Source organism: Dermacentor andersoni, chromosome 4 (genome assembly GCF_023375885.2).
Source record: "Dermacentor andersoni chromosome 4, qqDerAnde1_hic_scaffold, whole genome shotgun sequence".
Lineage (NCBI taxonomy): Eukaryota > Metazoa > Arthropoda > Arachnida > Ixodida > Ixodidae > Dermacentor > Dermacentor andersoni.
In genome coordinates, this window is record NC_092817.1 from 165,971,236 (window position 1) to 165,990,171 (window position 18,936).

General features: G+C 42.1%; 1 long non-coding RNA gene across 2 annotated transcripts; it reads right to left on the bottom strand.

Moving 5' to 3' along the window:
* Positions 1 to 4,035: 4,035 nt before the first annotated feature.
* LOC140217400 (uncharacterized) lies at positions 4,036 to 15,756 on the bottom strand. 2 transcript variants are annotated; one of them, XR_011893959.1, is made up of 4 exons: positions 15,679 to 15,756; positions 14,129 to 14,164; positions 7,086 to 7,290; positions 4,036 to 4,374 (listed from the first exon to the last, which is right to left on the bottom strand). It is a non-coding gene; the product is annotated as an uncharacterized lncRNA (long non-coding RNA). The 2 variants fall into 2 exon arrangements; XR_011893958.1 differs by lacking the exon at positions 15,679 to 15,756 and having other exon boundaries at positions 14,129 to 14,899.
* Between the last annotated feature and the right edge of the window lie 3,180 nt (positions 15,757 to 18,936).

The following is an 18,936-nucleotide window of genomic DNA, read 5'->3' on the forward strand; positions in this document are numbered from 1 at the left end:
ACAGACAACTTAAAAAAAATCTGTAAAGCTGAAAAAGGACCACTGTACAATCCTTATTTGTTGGTTGAATGGTGTGTGCCAATTTCAGTAAACCTTACATACTTCTGAAATATGGCAATCACAATAAGTGATGCTTATGGGAGCAGTTTATTATGCTGCATTGCTGTTGCATGATACAGTTGCGTTTTCTGCCATGATAACGTTCCTGCGCAGGTCATTCCATATCAAGCGACTTATTCATATTAACTACTTCAGATTTTTATATGAAAAAAAAACTATTATTGATGTGCTGGAATAAAACAAAGTTACTCCTTTTGTGAGTTCAATTTTATTCACTGTCACAAAAAAATAACGAAAGAATTCAGAAAAAGATATGGTTTCATGCAAACATGAAAGGCACATCATTGCCATTACCGGAGATTTTTTGTTGCATATTAAATTTAAGCCGACTTATACCTATTAATTTTTACTCATGTATTTTAGATAGCAATAAACCATGTTTACAAAGCTATGTAAAATGCAGTTTTTACTGAACGCTGACAATGGCACAGATGCACTTGCAGGTGTGCGATTCCATGCCGAATCGACCAGTGTTTTTTGGACACCACACATATAGCTGAAACATTGCCATGTGTTACCAAACTCGTTACCCACTTTTATTAATTTTTGCCAGATATCTTGTAGCATTTTGGTGACAGTTTAATTTTCCTGCTCAGCTGAGCTAGAGGACATCAATCAACATTCTTTTTCAAATGCACATTGTATTGATCGAGGCCTTCAAATGGTGTGTGTGGAAATACGGTGAAGTGATCCAACTGCCAAAATAGCCAATTTTTCAAATATTTGAATACTTCAATTGCTTTTGGCACCGGCAAAAATGAGTCAAATTGCAATCCGTTTGATTTTTTTTCGTAACGAAAAATTCACAGGACAGAACCTAAATACAGAATGGTAGCCCAAGTGACATAGTATAGCAAAAAAATATGTGCAGCTTTGAAGGTTCAGCTGATCGCCTGTAAAAAAAAACGAATTCTAATCTTTTGCAAGAAGCTTCATGTTGAAGGAAAAAACAGCTTTCGTAGTTGGCCAAAAAATATGTGATGCATTATTGGATAGCTCTACATGTCTGCTATGCATGTGTGAAGTTAAAGAAGGCATTATTTTTAAATACGATAAATTCTTTTTTGAAATTTTGTCAGCACCGACTTTTCTCGGATGTGCGCACAGCTTGCCGGCTGGGAATGCACACGACAAAGCTGGTTTTGTCTCCACACAGATGACAGAGAAGCGGTGTTAGGGTCTGCATTTTATTGCCAAGGGCCACATGCTCTAACGCAACGAGGCTTGTGTTTGGTGTAGGCCAGGTAAACCATACAGCCATTGCACATAAGCTATCAATACGAGGTCTGTTAGAAAAGTATCTGACCTTTGGCTGAAGAAAAAAAAACTGGCATAACTGGAGCGTTGGAAACCTAATCACCCTCAAAGTAGTCTCCTTGGGACTCCAGTCACTTCTCCCAGCAGTGCTGCCATTGTTAGAAGCATTCCGAGAAGGCCTCTTTCCGAACGGAGTTTAGCTCAGCTGTCGTTGCAGCCATAATGTATTCTCTTGTCTGGAATCGCGCTTCTTTCAATGGCCTCTTGATTTTGGGAAACAGCCAGAAGTCGCAGGCGGCCACATCAGGAGAGTAAGGAGCCTGTCGAACTACAGGAGTCTGGTTATTCGCCAAAAAAGTCTGAATCAAGTGCGAGAAAAGCATTGTCGTCATGGATGCGCCAATTTCCTGTTGACAACTTCGGTATCTTGCGCCACACAGCATGACATAGGCCATGGAGGACATCCCTGTAGTAGTCTTTAGTGATTGTTTGACCCTGTGGTGCGTACCCGTGGTGTACCACACTGCGGGAGTCAAAGAAAGCAGTCAGCAACACTTTAACGTTGATGCGCACTTAGCGGTCTTTGGTTGGTGACGTGGAATGCTTCCACTGTAATGACTGGGATTTGGTTTCCGGGTCGTAGACATACCCCCAAGACTTGTCACCAGTGATTGGTGTTCATGAAGTTGGGGTCACTGTTTGTGGAATCCAGCATGTCTGTGAGACTTCAACACGAAGTTGCTTTAGCTCCACCATGAGCACTTTGGGAACGAATTTCGGTGCAACTCTCTTCATGGCCAAATCTTCAGTGATAATGGAATGTGGATAAAATGTGCTGATGCCCACCTCTTCCACAATTTCTTGGATAGTCACACGACAGTCCCGCATCACCACGGGGTTCACTTCGGCAATGACCTGGTCATTTCGGCATGTTGATGGCCGACTGGAGCGTGGCTCGCTCTCCACCGATGCGTGGCCGTCTTTAAACTGGTTGTACCACTCCTTAATCTGTGTGCTGCTCATAGCATAGTCACCAAAAGCAGTCTGAATCTTCGGAATGGTTTCCACTTGGCTGTCGCCCAGTTTCTGGCAAAATTTGATGCAGTAGCACTGCTCCAGTCACTCCGCCATTTTCCTTGCAATAAAAAACCGACGAGAGCACTGTGTACTACCTCATTCAAATGCTGCGTCCCAGCAACTCACGCTATTGGCAGGCAGGAAAAAATTCGTGCATGCGCACAAAGGTTCAAGGGCGGCTGATGAAAACGCACTTCTTACATATTCATCAGGTGTTCGCAAAAAAGGTCAAATACTTTTCTAACAGACCTCGTACGTATTAAATACGTGAGGGAATCCTGCAGTGCTAAAAGATATGGTTCGTACAGTTTACAAAAAGAAATAGCTATTATGTAGACAGTAAATCCAGAAAGAGCGCTGATATTGTTTATACAAAGCATTTTAAAGGGCATGTCGCAGTGCAATGCAACATAGAGGGAGCAGGACACTTTGTGCCCTGCTCCCTGAAGCCCAATGACGATGGAAGTAGAAAACACCTTCATAATTAGGACTGAAAACCTACATGAGTACGAACAAATTCTTGTGGTGTTGTTTGCTACCACTGTTTTAGAGCCGGAACATGCTCATCTATAAAAGTCATATGTGCCATGTTTAGTCTGATGTGGTCAGACACCATTGGCAACCACTTCTTGCGTTCATGTTAAAAAAAATACGAATTGAGACTGCAGCTGCAGCGCTAGACATCACCTGCCTTCGTAATGATAAAAAAGGCAGTCAGTTTGTTGAATAGTTCTTGTGGCTAATTATATTAACAATATTTCCTTACTAGATGACATGGCTTCATATATTTATGCTATATTTATGCTGTATGTGTGATCCACAAATTAAAATTATAAAAAATAATTTATCGCACTTAAACAATACCTTTTTGTTACTTGTCACATGTATAGCAGACATGTAGGGCTGTGTAACGATGGGCGACATATACTTTTGTGCCAACCACCAAAGCTAATTTTTTTACCTTCAACACGAAGCTTTTTGCGAAAAATTTGAACTTTACAGTTTTTTAGCTGATCAACTGAACCTCCAAGGCTTGAAATATTTTGCAGCTATCCCAAGTCAACCAGTCTGATTTTATATTTATTTTGTGCCTTCTGTATTTCCCTACGTTAGAAGAAAATTCAAACTTTGCAAATTTTGGCACTCACACCACTTCAGTCTCTTGACATGAACACCATCTGAATATTTGGATCATACAATTTCCCTTTCAGAAGAAACGTGTATCAGTGCCTTCTAGCTTAGCTGGGCAAGAACAATAAATTTTTGCCAAATTTCAAAAAAAAATTTTGCGAAGGAAAATAAATGGGGAGCAAGAGTTTGGAGCTTCAACTATATCTGTGATGGTCAAAAATACGTTGGTTGGTTGGTTGCCCTGGAATGACTCAAGTGTATGTACGAAAGCAAATTTTCTCATTGTACCTACTCAAAATCAAGCAAACTTGAAATGGTTTGCCATAATGGAACAGTTCTTGACAAAATTGGGTGATTTGGCATGAAATGGCTTAAGATACTTAAAGAATATATTAATAAGGAAACACTTTCCTTACTAGAACCATATCAAAAACTAACATAAAAATGTAGTGAACTATAACAAAGCACAGCACTTGTATTCTGGATTGAGCAATCCAATGTGGACTTCTCAGGAGACTAGCATAATTAACATAAATAAAATTAACATAAAAACGTGAAGGCATAGAAAGGCACAACATTTGTAAGCTCATTTGAGAAATCCAAATTGGGCCCTTCAGGAGACTAACACAGAACATAAGAATGTCGAGAGTTACAAAAGCACAACACTTGTGTTTTGGTTTGAGCTGTCCAACTTGGGCTCTTGAGAGGTTATTGGTCCCATGCGAGAAGCGAGGCCACAGTTCTTTACATAGGGCATGTTGGTACCAGGCAATTTGCGACACGTGAAGCCTGCAAAAACAAGAAGCCAGAACAAGTTTTAAAAAGCAACTTCCACATGCAAAAGAATGGCATGCAACCTGCCCTCGTTATAACGAAATTGATTTATGTATTTGTGTTGCTTTAGTCCAACTTTCCACGGGTACAGCTTTACAGCATGACCATTTAAATTTATTCAGTGCGGCACAGTACTCCACTAAGTGTCAAATGCAGGAAAGGGCAAAGAGGAACAAAACACTGTAGCAAAATAACTTTATGAATATCCTCAATGTCAAAGATGTGAGCTTTGCTTGCTGAGAAACGAAATGGTGAAACAAATTCATGTCGTTCATAAATAAACCTGAACTGACAACTAAAATTATTTCTTGTAACTTTCATAATTAAAATTTGCTGCACTTCACTGTGGTTCTCCATGCTCCAAATACAATACTGTCATGTCACTACAACTGAGTGTAGCTTCATTTGATGTTAGGTTTCCTGAGTTCACATGCAATCGGAATGTACTTCTCGCCTTACAATGACTTAAGACTTTCTACATTAAAGAAGACACTGCTTACAGTGAAGTATGTTTTCTGCCTCGACGACTGAATTACTGTTCTAATGAGGATTCCGTGTAGTGCACCAAGCTGCTTAGCATGACACATGCAGAATGTGACAGAGACGAAGAAGTGGCGTCTTTTAAGAGCCATATGCGATAGGACTGACTTCTTTAACCCTTTTAGGGTTCACTGCCGTACATCTGTGGCTGTGATGCAACGTTCTTAAAAAAATTTGCCTTTTCAGAACAAAGTGTTGCCTAGCATCCCACTGGAGGTGCTGCAACCTTGAGACTTCTAGAAAATATTCTTATAGTGCTGTCGCTCCTTGGGTTTCTCCAAAACTGATTTTTCACCTAGCTCCTTGGTGTCTGTCATCGCAGTAATTTCGGAGTGTTGCCACAAGTTTTTTTGTAAGTTTCATTACACAAAAAAATTATGCTGCTTTATCCTGCATAAAAAAAATAAAACATGTAAAACTGCAAATACTGAAATGGTATTGCCACTTTATTGGTATTTAAAAATATTATTTACCAGTTTATTTTCTCGGAATGTCACTCTGAAGAACTTAAATCTGCAATAAAAATATTAAGGGTGCGCGAAAAGTGATTTTTGAGGCTGAACCGAATAATGCTAGAAGCAAATCAAATAATGGATAGTTTCTGAATAATGAACAGCTGATATCACAATTAATGTAAGATGAGGCTCACATCCTAGTATTATTAAAGTTAGCAAGTTTCTGTCATTGGTATGTTATGAAAAGCTGTTTATTAAAAGCACAAATGGAGCAGCAGAAAGTTTCTTCACATGCACAGGACTCTTCAGTAAGCATAAATGATTGCTGTACAGCCTCTAAAGTACAGCTACTGAAGTAACGTAGCGTGGTCTGCTATTACAAGTTGTTACGTTTTATGTCTACACTATGTTATTGGAGGTGAAAATTTACCGTACTTTGGCTCAAATTTCATGTTTTATTGGTGTTTCGAAATATTAGAATACTCGCATTTACAAATAGTGACCATTCAAAGACTAAATTGAATAGGACACTATTCAATCTGAAAGTTTTGAGCATTTGCACACCACAAAAATATATAACTCCTAAATTAGAGAGGCATATTTCTCCCCAAAATGTGATCCTCAACAGGCTAAACAAGAGCGACAGAAAAGCCCATTCATTTTTTTGATTAATTGAAGCCCATAATCTACTTGGCAATGGTTCATAATAACCCTGTTAACAGGTAGGTGAAGTAAGGAAGCAGGAATCAATTCTAACAATTTCAGAATGGGAGTAGTGGACATGTCCGATGGTCTGGAAGAAGCTTTATACATTAGGCCCCAAGAGCCTATTCTCAATTTATTGAAGTATATGGGGAAAAGCCACATAAATATTTTTTTCATATCTTAGAATACACAAATATTTTTTTCATATCTTAGAATACAAAGTGATAAAGTGTGCGTTAATAAATACGAGTCATAGGTTAAGTGCTTAGAATGAGTAAGCGCCCACTAAACGTAGTACTGTTGACAGCAATGCTTGCAACTCTGTCCCTGTTGTTTCTTTGATTGAAACAACCAAAAGAAAATTGCCACACCACTCAGGTTCCCTCTGCTAAAAGGCTGCTGTCTGGCATCACATGGACCTCCTTCAATATAGGAGCAACCTTAATTCGATGTGGTCTGTTAAAATTGGTGAAACTACTGTTTCACATCTCAGAACCTGGAGAGGTGTTTTGACTTCTGCAATTTGGTGAACATGCTCCTGCTCGAGCTGAGCAGTAACCACACTTGAGCATACCTTCTCCGCAATTCGCGTATTAGAATAACATTTTCAGGCTAACTAAACATGTCCTCCATGCCAATAGATTTGGAGCGTGCTTCACAGACAACTATTCCTTGCAATGACAGCCAAGTAACACTGCTAATGCGCAAATGCAGCTCATTTTATGTGGTGGAGCCACTAAAAACTTTCAGCAGTGAAGGCAGCTTTTAAATTTTAGAAGCATTTGAGTATGGCGGCATTACGCACTTAAGATCGTACGAACAGTCATTCCAAATAGTAGGCTATTGTCGCATACAACTGCACACACGGGCTACTTGAAAGTCGTTTGTTATGCCAATGGCAAGTTCATAATTTTAGAAAAAAATGTGAATGTAAAAATGCAACCAGAAAGGATATATGGTACTTGCCTATAACAGCACTGACCCTGGTGGGGTCAAGAGCCTTTTTTGCCCCTTGGTGTTATTTCCAAAGCCCAAATGGCCCATGAGCTCCTCCTCTGTGAACACATGGTGAAGCAACGCCCTTGCAAACTTTCCTGGTCCACCATGGCAGACCATGGTAAACTGTGCCAGGATAACCTTCTCAATGTGCACTCCTTCAACCTATGTGAACCTGCATGTTTAAGTAAATGTTAGCAAAACAGTTTTAAGCCTTTCAAGTACATTCACACAACAGCCCTACTGCAAATAAATTACAAAAGTACCTGTTGCAAATCTAGATTGCTAAACCTGACTTCTTACAAGCTTCTTATGCTGTCTGGACGCCATATGTTTCAGAAAAACAATCCAGCACAAACAAGAATAATAAACCAAAGTATCCAAACATCTAGTACTTGAAAAAGGGGAGTACCAGCGAAACACAAATGACACGCACACAAGGAAACGGCATTAGACACGGACGGACCAGCGTCCGTCCCTGTCTAACGCCTTTTACGTGTGTGCGCGTCCTTTGTTTTGCTGGTACCCCCCTTTTTCAATTTCATCACGCACCAACTGGCCCAAGAGCTTGCGCTAATGCACATCTAGTACTATTTATTGTGATTACCATTCTTAGGATACTTCATATTTTCAGGTGTTTGTCTCTATTTTCTCATCCATTTGTGTCAATAGGTAGTCCATGGTCTAATGTGTAATTTGGGCTGCTATGTTAAGGGAAGAGTTCAAAATCAACCGTTGGAACAGCTTGGGTGACTGGGTATGCGACCCTGGGCATATGCCACTTTTCAATGAATCTCCTTCCCGCTATCTTGGGCAACTGCTGCTGCTTGTGTTGGCAAGCAGCATTAGGAGCTCAAAGAGGCACATGATTGTCGATCATTACTAAGATTACCACTACACGTCACGTTAGCTTGCTGTGCTGCAGAAGTAATATGTGAGATTTATTTATTTATTTATTTATTCGTTTCCTCAAAGGTCTCTGTTGAGACATTACATGAGGGAGTGGGGAGTTAGTGAAAAGATAGGTACTACAAATTACAAAGGGATATTTTCGATGAGTCGCTTGAATGCAAGTGGGTCGATGACAGTGGCAACTTCGGCAGGCAGGCCATTCCAGTCTCGTGTTGTGCGCAGAAAAAATGATTGCTGAAAAGTAATGGTATGGGCTTGTGGGGGATATACTGTATTAGAGTGACTGGTGCGGGCAATGCGATGTGCTCTTTTTATGTACGGGTTGTCAAAAGGCAAGGAATGAAAGAATTTATGAAAAAGCTTAAGACGGGCTATTCTACGGCGTGAGGCTAGAGAGGGTAAGTTTATTTGGGCTTTTAGTGCCGAGATACTTGAATTGTATGAATAAGTTGACAGGATAAATCGTGTCGCGCGGTTCTGAACCGACTCGAGGGCTTTAATAAGGTTATTGTGGTGGGGGTAAAAAATAGCTTCGGCATACTCAAGCTTGGGCCGCACAAAGGTTAGAAAAGCAAGTTGTTTAATAGAGGGAGGAGCGAGGAAAAGGTTACGGCGTAGATAACCTAGACTACGATTAGCAGAGTTTATTATGTGGTTAACATGACAGGTCCAAGTTAAGTCACGCGAGATGTGCACACCAAGATATTTGAATGAATCCGTTGTTGCAATCTGCGTGTTATTGATGCTATAATTAGGTATATCGTAATTACGACGACGATGAATAGACATTAACACGGTTTTAGCTACATTTAAAGACATGAGCCAAGTGGTACACCAGTTTTGTATGCGCGATAGGTCATTTTGTAACGCCAAATGGTCGCTGGGGTTAGTAACTGCTCGGTAAATCACACAATCATCAGCGAAGAGTCGGATATGAGAAGAAATATTACAAGGTAGGTCATTGGTGTATATTAAGAAAAGGAGGGGACCAAGTACGGTACCTTGAGGTACGCCTGAAAGCACGGGTGTTAAGGATGAAGACTGAGAGTTAGCGTATACGAATTGCTCACGGTTAGTTAAAAACCCTCGAATCCAGCTTAGAACACAAGGATGAATGTTAAGACGCGATAACTTTATTAAGAGACGACCATGAGGGACCTTATCGAATGCTTTTTCGAAATCTAAAAATATTGTATCAGTCGGGATGTTACGATCTAGGTTTAAATGTAAGTCGTGCCAGAAAAGAGCAAGTTGAGTGTCACAGGAATAATTTTTGCGGAAACCGTGTTGACTTGGGTGAAAAAAATTGACGGATGTTAGGAAGTTAGCAATATGCGAATATAACATATGTTCCATTGTTTTACAAGACACACTTGTTATGGAAATAGGGCGGTAGTTACTCGGTGATGATCGGCTTCCTTTCTTGAAGACTGGGATGACCTTGCCCACCTGCCAGTCATGTGGAATTGAAGCGCTGTTAAGTGATTCCTGGAATATGAGTGATAAAAACAGGCTACACACATGTTTAGTATTTTTTAGAACTTTGGCATTGATACCGTCTACTGCTGTAGATGACGAGTTCTTCAATGATTCAATTACTTTGACAATGCCGATGGGATCGAATGTGATATTTTGCATGAGCGGATATGCGAAGTATGGTGGATCGGGCAAGCCATCAAGTAATTCATTAGTAAAAACTGAACTAAATGTTATGTTAAGAAGATCCGCAGCCTCAGTCTCAGGGATCGGAAGCCCGGAGTTATTGATAAGTGATATCTCATTCCGCTGATTAGGATTAATAGTTTTCCAAAATCGCTTCGGGTTAGTTTGTAGCATAGCTGGTAAGTGGTAGAAAGAAACTTGTGTTTAGTTTGAGAGGTTAACTTGTCATATTCTTTCTCGGCTGCGTAATACTTCTGCCATGTGCAAGAAGAATTAGATCGTTTGGCTGATCGAAACAACCGTTTTTTCTTATTATTTAGTCGTTTGAGGGATACATTAAACCATGGTGATGTTGTTCTTTCTGTTATTGTAATGGTGGGGATGTAAAGACGTATAAGGCGATGCATCTCTGCTTTGAAAAGCAGCCAGTTCGACTCGAGAGAATTTAGTTGAAAGTTAGCGACGAACATATCAAAGTACTCAGATAATTCTCGGTTCATGCTGACATAGTCCCCTTTATCATAGAGTGTAAGTGTTTTCCGATTTTTTTGTTTCTTTAGTACGTTGCAACGAAACGAAATATGTACTGTCAGGTGGTCGCTCAAACCGCGCAATAAGGTGACAGGGGTAAAGTTATCAGGGTGAGTCGTTAATACAAGATCTAAAACGTTGGACGAGTGAGCAGTGACGCGTGTTGAGTCAGTGACGAGCTGTGTTAAGCCGAATGTTATACACGTGTTTAAGAAGTCACTAGCGGGGCTGCTTTTAGATAATGTAGAGTCAGGATCGGACCAATCAATAGTTGGAAAATTAAAATCGCCAAACAGAAGGACAGGACTGTTAGGATATGTTTTTGTCAACGTATTTAAGGCTTCATGAAGTGAAGGCGTGAAAGAACTGTCGGTACTAGGAGACCGATAGCAAATACCAATCAGAATGTGCGGGTGTGTAGCAGTGCATCGAATCCAAATCATTTCCAGTTGTGAAGAGAGGTTTACAAGTGAACAATGTAGGTTACGCTTAGTGGCGATTAATACACCCCCACCGCGTGAGTTATCAGGTCTATCTTTCCGAAAAATGTCAAAATGCGAGAGGTAAGGGAGAATTTCGGTATCATCGATTGATGTGTTAAGCCATGTTTCTGTTAGTAGTAAGACATCGCAAGAAGATGAGCCTATTAGACTGCACAGTGCATCACGCTTGGGAACAACACTTCGAATGTTAGCGAGCAGGAATGATAAAGGCTGACTATTCTGTGGTTGCGGTGTACATTTTGGTCTCAATGATGGCTAAAGGTGTTCCTCAATGACCTGGTTAGTAGTGTGGTCGAAGTAGTAGGTTTTTTCACCTACTATAAGCTTTTCATGTCGCAACTTGAACCGCAGTTTACGGGCCCTTCCGAACTCGATGAGGCGTTTCTGGGCAAGGCGCGTGCTTGGGGCGAGATCTTGCGCAACGGCATAGCACGTACCTTTGAACTTACGAGCCGAAGAAAGGACAAGATCTCTGCTTTTAAAGTGAGTGAACCTCACAATTATAGGCCTGGACTTTCCAGTTTGGAAAGACCCAATGCGATGTGCACGTTCAATATCACGCGGTTCTATTTGTACATCTAAATATTGTGAACAATGCAATAATAATTTTCTCAGAATCAGACCATGATTCTTTAGGTTTATCGGCGATGCTGTAAAAAACAAGGTTATTTCTTCTAGATCTATTTTCAGCATCGTTTATCCGGGCAGACAGTACACCTATCTGTGCCGTATTTTCAGTGCTTATCTCATGTAGTCTGCCTAATTCACTTTGCATGTCATCGATACCAGCACAGGCTGTCTCAATTTTGTCTAGCCGTGTTTTGATTTCCCTGAACGTTTTATCATGATCAACTAGTTTTTTTTCAATAGACTTTAGCTGTTCCAGCATTACCGTCTGTCCAGATTGCAGTTCTTTCAATGCATTAAGAATCTCTTTGTCGGGGCCGGGGTTAGATTCGATATCACCAGCTAGCATGAGAAGTTTTAACAGCATATGCGCACAATCACACACAATGGAACAAAAGCGCCGTGGGCCCGGCAGCACAAAAAGTGCACGGTGGCTACTAGGTTTTGCGTAAAGGCAATAAGACTTCGTTACCTGCACCAGGAAGAAGCGTGGAACGTTAGCACGGGCCATCGCTAGCTTGCTGCCGGGCCCACTGAAGGGCGCGTTGCTCGGGCGCAACTTTTTAACAAAATTCCACGCATGCGCAGAATGCACAGGGGTGGTTCCGGTGTTTAGATGACTGAGTGAATGCCACGATGCTTGCAGATATAGTTGGCGGCCGTGTACAAAGTGCGCCGACCGCGATGTGCTGTTGGCGAGTCGGTGATTTGAAGCCCAGCACGGCTCCACTGGCTCCGCCGTAATGTGCCCGTAGACCGGAAGTGTTGCGCCTGGACCTAACCAGGCGACAGATTCTGGGCACGGGGCACGAAAGCTGGAAGGCTCCAGAAGCTGCAAGCTCCAAAGTCCGAGGAACTGCACCAGGAAGAAGCGTGGAACGTTAGCACGGGCCATCGCTAGCTTGCTGCCGGGCCCACTCCACTGTATGAAATGTACATAAGCTGCAAGGACAGTATGTGCCAACCACCACCTCAATTAAATTAATCGACTCGCAAAGCACAGGCTGCACAAGATCACGGAGTGAACTCAGAAGTTTGTAGACAGTCAGTTGATGTCCATGTCAGGGACCTCTAGGGAAACTCAGTCATTTCCTCGATGTGCCTCATCGTGCCGTCATACATTGTATTACAATTCTGTCTGTCTCGTTGTACCACCGTTCTAATAGCCATCACGTATCACCACAATTCAAAATATAAATAGACACATATATCTACTGTTTATTTAATCTTTATGGAGAATACTTTGAGCATGAGTTTTTGCAAAGATCATGAATTCTACAGCTTAAAGGAGCACTAAAGCAAAATTAAATTAATTAAATTCTGGCGTTTTAAGTGCCAAAACGACAATCTGATGTTTAGGCACGCCTTAGTGGGGAACTCTGGACTAATTTTTACCAAATCAGGCTGCAAGGTACCTGGGCAGTTTTGTATTTCACCTCCATCAAAATGCGGCTGTTTGATCCTGTGACCTCGTGCTTAGCGGAGCTGTGCCAACACCCCTAAGCAACTACGGCATGAAAGCACTAAAGAGAAAAATTATTTTAGATGTATCTGTACATGACCTTCCTACAATTCAAGAGATTCACTCATACCGTGACAAGAGGCTGAGTAAACTGTAAAAGCAGCAAGAGGAAAGATTGGTGGCAGTGCTGCCTTGAAGTTACCACACCCGCTTGCTGTGACGTCATGGATTTTGATAATGTCTGTTGAGGTGTAGCAATTTTTTTTACAAATAAAGATGTTCTTCATCGTATTCCAAAAACCCAAAATAAAAAGCGTCAGGAACTTTTACAGAACCAATACAGTTTGAAAAAATACTTGGAATCCATGATGTGACAATGAGGTGTCAGCACAAAGATTTTGGGGCGATACTCAGAAAATTGAACTTTGAGCTTTATTTTCTCTAATAATCAAACAACTACCAAGAAAGTTACAGAAGTAGTTCTTTAAGACGATGCTTTATTTTAAATTCATTTAAGGTGTCATTAGTGTCCCCTTAATACAAAACAAGGAATGCACTTAGCTGCGTAATAGGTTAACATGCATCACTGGTTCTCATTAAGGTAGGATTATCAGTATAGCAAAGGGCATGCACTGGCTGCTCCAGAGGGGAGCCCTTCCACTTCCCCTCAACCTCCCAATTTCCAATTTCTTTATGAGCAGTGATGCAATTTCTGTATCTTAACGAGACATAATGCCAAGGAGATTAAAAATGCCATGCTGGCTACAGCATGTGGTGACCGGCACTTCACACCGTCCAGCTCGGCATCAATCTTTTTGGTATTTGGCCCTTGAAATGCAGAAAGCCCCGATCGCTGCTCGTTCTTCAGCCAACTTTCTCAAAGGGTGCTGCTGTTCTGGTTTGATACCTCTAGCTGTGCACTGCTGTATGACATAGGTCATAATACCTTCGTTCTGGTAAAACTAGAAAGATGTGCACTCATGCAGACCACTAATGTCCACACTAAGTTTCTGAACGCCCCTCTCATATCAGGCATATACACTGAAAAAGGCACATTCCGCGTTTAAAATGTTCACAAGTGACAATGAAATTCACTCCCAGTCCCGGTGCAGTTGCAAAGTCTTTAAGCTGAGTGCTTAAAGGCACCATGTCTCCTAATGAAGGCACTCTGCACCAATTGATCACTGGAGCAAATGCGTTGCAGTTGCATCAGCAATGTTGTTGTTTTTTCTGCTTCCTGCAATACATTTTCACGGTATCACTGTATTTGATCATCGTGACGCTACAGAATGGATGGCCAAAGAATTCACTTTTACCGTTCCAGCTGGGGCCTCTCCCAGCTCATTTTGAATCTGAAAAAAGATGTCACTATTAAAACGTGAAGCCACGATGCAGCAAAAGCGACAATCAAAAGAGCTACATGGACCATTAGGCTGACATAAATGGACGGATACAAATGACTAGTCATTGAATACACTAAAGTGTGGCCGCTCTTGCCAATGGCAGTGTGAGCTTGTCAAAAAATTTATTTCACATTCCTCTGGTTACTTTAAACATCATTTCCACGCATCTACTTAACTGTTATGGCCACATATTAAAGGCAGCTCCTTCATATAAAACCAGTGTTACATTCTTTTACTCCCCGTCTACCTGATGCTACTGAAGTTTTGCTTACTCTCAAAGAAAGAATTTCACAGAACTGCTCTTTCGACAAAGCATTATTCCAAGCTTGTGCAAAGCGTCGTGATTTAGTTCACAACGATGCGCTCCCCTTTCAATCTGTTCACTCTATAGTGCTCTGATTCAAAGCAAAAATTGCTTTTCGACATAACTAGCTACTTCTATGGTCACAAGAAACAATGCTAATTATTGATGTTTATGTTGCCGATAACGTATACATGCCGCCTCGAAACACAGTGGGACGACAACGCAGATATGCCAGGCATCTCGTTCCTTTACTGATTTTAAAACTATTGTTAAATCAGTTACTGAAGTGCGAAAAGCTGCAATTTCACGAAATTACATTATTTTGAATGTTGTAGGACCTGGAGTGCCATGAAATCTGCCTTTCCGTGAATGCAAAGAGCGCCTACGCAAAGCCGTTTGGGCGAAGCACTCGATGGCGACGAACGGAGATGAAAAAATAAAGTTGAATGCGCGCGACCTGGGGGAAAACAAAACGCAGCCGGTTGGCAAGGCGTATAACTCGATGATTTCGCAGCACTCTGTGGCATCACCCCTATTGTATCTCACGTATGGCATGTACACCCTTGAAATTCTTTATTATTATTGCGCGACAGCCTCCTCTGTGTTTTCCGATCGCGCGAACATCGGCCGCACGGCGTGTCAGATAGTGGCCTTGAAGCACCGCGGAGTCACTCGATCCTCAAGGGAACAGCGCAACAGAATACACATTCGCCAATCCCACCGCACCCCCCCCCCCTTTTGCTGAAAGCTCGCTCACACGCCTTGTACTAGCGTGGCGCAAACGAAATATCTTCGATTACAGTACAGATCGGATGGTTTCCCGTCGCATTGTTTTGCGCTCATTAATAAGGCTAACTCAATCGGGGCTCGAACACCGTATCAGAAATCATGGCGTACAACATGCCCTGTTTTAACTGGCACCACATAGCTGCCCTACGTCACCACAAGCGGAGTGTAAAGTTAAACCAGGACAAAACTCCACGTTATCTACCACAAATCTAGTGCTGTACAACCCATTCTCGCAACGGAAGGATAGTACTAGGAATGAAAACTAGAAAAGAGGCGCGCGGAAGACACGCACAAGCGCTGAAATCATTTCCCCGCTTCCGTTCACCGCGTCGCAATTGACGAACAAGGGGAATTCGAAACACTCACTCACCCTTGATGTCGCTGAGTCGGAGGCGATCATGGCGATCTTCGAGGCAACAAGTCCATAAAAAGCGAGCAACACGCAGGAGTATTCCAAAGACGTCACAGCGAAGCACACAAAGAACACAGAAAACGCAGGAAACTCTCATGCTAACGGCGTGCACGAACTCGCCGGAATGCGCCAAGCATCAACAGCGCAAACGCGCAATCATACATGTACACTCATACAAATACACGCTTATATTATCATAAATTGTTTCATTGGATAACAAATTATGTAATTTGATGTTATTACTGAACAATTGTTGCGATTTGCAAGTGTATAAAAGTTTTTTGATTCGCTTCTTTGATGAACTACTTTCTTTAGCGCAGTAACGCAGTGCACCGGCCGGAGCTAATGGCATGCGCGAGAAAAGGCGCCAAATTCAAACGTCACAAACGCCGCGCTAATTTGTGCGCGCATAGTTTTCGCCGTTTGGATTTAAAAAAAAAAAAGTAATGCGTGCCGCAACCATGCGAACTGAACTATTGACCAGAAAAGTACAGAAACGTCGCTGTTTGTGCTTCTTATTTCGACGTCATGGCAAACTGCGGGCGGTCTGTCGTCCCATTCTTTAAACATTTGTGCGTGTGCTCTTGCGCTGTGCGATTTCTCACCGAGAACGTATAGCAGCGCAGATTGTGCTTGGTGGCCGAGCAGATTCCGAACACATTCGCCAGCACCCCGTCTAGGTCACAGAAAAGAATTTGGCCTCCATGTGAAATATGAGCACCATGTCGTACATATCGGCCAAGCTTTTCGTTTCGTTCTGTATTGCGCGCTAACGGGTAAGCGAAACGCACTCTGTAAAAACGATGTTCACTCCTTTCTCCGCCGCACCCACCTTGGTGGCATAGTGGCTGAGCTGTTGCTCTACTAAACCCAGTGCTTGGGATCTAATGCCGGCCGCGGCGGCTGCATTTCGATTGGGGTGAAATGCAAAAACGACCGTGTACTGTGCGTTCGGTGCAGGTTAAAGGACCCCAGATGGCAAAAATAAATATGGCGTTTCTTACTACGGTGCGGCTCATAATCAAAGGGTGGTTTTGGCACGTCAAACCCCAGACTTGAATTTTGTTAACGTTCTCCGCCACCTTGACCATATTTAACATGGAGGCATGCAATGCCGTTTCCTAACACACAGCCAGGGCACTGGCCCCTTATAATGGACGCCGATGGAAATGCAGGATGCGTCCAATCATCGGTTGTTTGTCACTGCTTGTAGGGACGTTTGTCTTCTGAAACTGCATATATATATATATATATATATATATATATATATATATGCAGGGTGTTTCTGCTAACTTCAGGCCGAGTGTAAACTCTATGACGACGCGACTAATAATAATACTAATATATGGGGTTTTACGTGCCAAAACCACTTTCTGATTATGAGGCACGCCGTAGTGGGGGACTCCGGAAATTTTGACCACCTGGGGTTCTTTAACGTGCACCTAAATCTAAGTACACGGGTGTTTTCGCATTTCGCCCCCATCGAAATGCGGCCGCCGTGGCCGGGATTCGATCCCGCGACCTCGTGCTCAGCAGCCTAACACCATAGCCACTGAGCAACCACGGCGGGTGACGACGCGACTAAATGCATGTTGCTCCCTTTGGTATGTAGCGTGTCGCGCTATTTGTGTATTTTTGCTTAATTAGCTAACTAGTCAAGCATAATTAACCAACTTCTGAAGCAAGGAAGTTAGGAAAGAAATTCCAATTAGAAAGTTGCAGAGCTGTTGGCAACACGTCCGAATAAACAGTTTCTGTCTTTCTCTCTGTTAAGTATTATTGTTTTTCAGCTTACTGCGGATGCTCGCGAAATAGAAAAAGCACCACGTGACATATGCCCGCCTGCGAGTCGTGATTGCACTGCTCCTAAGCCTTCTGCGCACAAACGAAAACATACCATTTAACCGGTGTGAACACCCGTCTGCTTATCGCCATCATGAACCGCAGCGAGGGAAGCACGTCGCTGGCGTCAATACCACAGCCAACGCCTTCGTCACTGCCCTGTCGCCTTTTAAGTGGCAACACACCCTGCTCGATGGTATGCTCGTTTGGGAGCGCTGCAAGCACGGCGCGCAAGCGGATATGTCAGGTGATATTTTTTTCTATTTCACGGGCATTCGCAGTAAGCTGAAAAACACTAACACTTAATAGATAGAAAGCGAGAAATTGCCTAATAGGACGTTTTGCAAAGTGCTCTAGAGGTTTCTAATTAGAATTTTTCGCCTAACTTTGTTCCTTCAGAATGGCTAATTTTCTTGACTAATTAACTACTTAGGAAAAATACAAGAATAGCGTGACACGTACAAGAGTGAGCAACATGCATTTGGTCGCATCGTCTTATGGTGCATCGGTATATCTTTAAACTCTGAGTAAAGTTAGCTGAAACACGTGTATATACGTCTATGGTTCAAGTAACGTGAAACAACACCCTGTATATATGCAATGCTGATCAAGTGATCAGTAAAGCAACATATATGTGCAAAAGACGCACACATACATATGTGCGTGTGTTTTTCACATGTACTTCGAAACTCAATATTGCTCGTGACTCAATTTTATTCACCAATAAGTTAACAGCATTTAGTCAACGACTTTATTGTTGGAAACTACTCAACAATGGTTCAATATTCAATACTATTCAACAATATGTCAAAAGAATTTAGTCAACGACTTTATTGTTGAAAACTACTCAATATTGGCTCAATAATACTCAATACTATTCAACAATATATCAACAGAATTTAGTCAACGACTTTATTGTTGGAAACTATTCAACAATGGCTCAATAATACTCAATACTATTCAACAATATATCAAGAGAATTTAGTCAATGACTTTATTGTTGAAAACGGCTCAACAATGGCTCAATAATACTCAATACTATTCAACAATATACCAACAGAATTTAGTCAACGACTTTCTTGTTGTGAACTGCCCAACAACTTTACTGTTGAATTATTGCCTGTGGTTTCAATAATTGTTGAGGTATTGTTGAAAGGCTATTGAGTCAACAATTCGTCAACAATATGCCAACAACTTTTCAACAGTCATTTTCATAAGGGGCATGTTGGTGCCCACGCTTGTCAAAGCGCGGCAGTCGGGGAGAGGAGCTCCCCAACTGTGAAGCGAGGAGGACTAGCTCACCGGCACCGGCCCGGCGGATGCATCACTTCTCGTCTCAACGTGTCCGTGCGCCGCCGTAACGTGCGCCTCATC